Genomic DNA, 961 nt, shown 5'->3' on the forward strand with positions numbered 1-961 from the left:
GCCCCGCATCCCTTTGCTCCCCAAGACAGCGCCGGCCTCTGCGCCTGGGACCACGATCCCAATGGTCTCTGTCCCTCTGTGGGAAAACCCTGCCAGGAGAAAGAGCAGAGGTCACAAAGCCCCATGGCCACTTGGGCAGGGCAGACCCCCTCTGTCCGCCACTGGCTCGTCTCTGCTCTCAGCAAAAAACCCCTGCGAGGAGAAAGAGCAGAGGTCACAAAGCCCCATGGCCACTTGGGCAGGGCAGACCCCCTCGTGCCGCCACTGGCTCGTCTCTGCTCTCAGCAGAATGTGGTGGTGCAGGAGCTCTCTCTGAGCATTCTCCTACTTCACCAACTCGCTGCAGCTGCTTTAAAATCCAGCCCGGAGCCATCTCTTCAGTAAGGCTGCTCTTGCCAGCAGCACTTTCCCCCAGATCCCTGTTACGTGCTCAAGGCTGGAGGCAGCGTGCATGAAAGCTGCAGCACAAATCCCCGGCACAGCACCTGAGGAAGGGGTTTTCCCCATGTCCTAGCTTGCTCGGATTGGTTTTCTGGGGATGAGAGGTCAGAAAGAAAGACACAAAGAGGCTGGGACAGCTCTGCCAGAGCCAGCATTCCCCAGGCCAGCCATGGGCAGGGACAGAGCATCGGTCCCTGCCACTCGCCTGGGCCAGCAGGTGCTCCAGGGGTGCACCCAGGTGGGTGGCCACAGTGTTGGGGTGTCCCAGACTGTCCCAGGCTTGCCTGTGCCACGCTGGAAGGTTTTCTGGCAGGGTTAGCCTGGTCCAGGATCTGCCAAAGCACCCACTGGCACCAGCTCTGGGTTGTTTGGGTTTGAATGTGAACGGTCTGCGGTTTATATCCACGAATCCCCCATGTTTTATCCACAGCGAGATTTTGCTTCTCAGGGATGTGGGAAGGAAACACCGACTCTGTTACACCGGGGGGGCGGCACCAAGGGCACCCTCATCAGAGTTGAC

Source organism: Buceros rhinoceros, unplaced genomic scaffold (genome assembly GCF_000710305.1).
Source record: "Buceros rhinoceros silvestris isolate BGI_N320 unplaced genomic scaffold, ASM71030v1 scaffold28045, whole genome shotgun sequence".
Taxonomy (NCBI): domain Eukaryota; kingdom Metazoa; phylum Chordata; class Aves; order Bucerotiformes; family Bucerotidae; genus Buceros; species Buceros rhinoceros.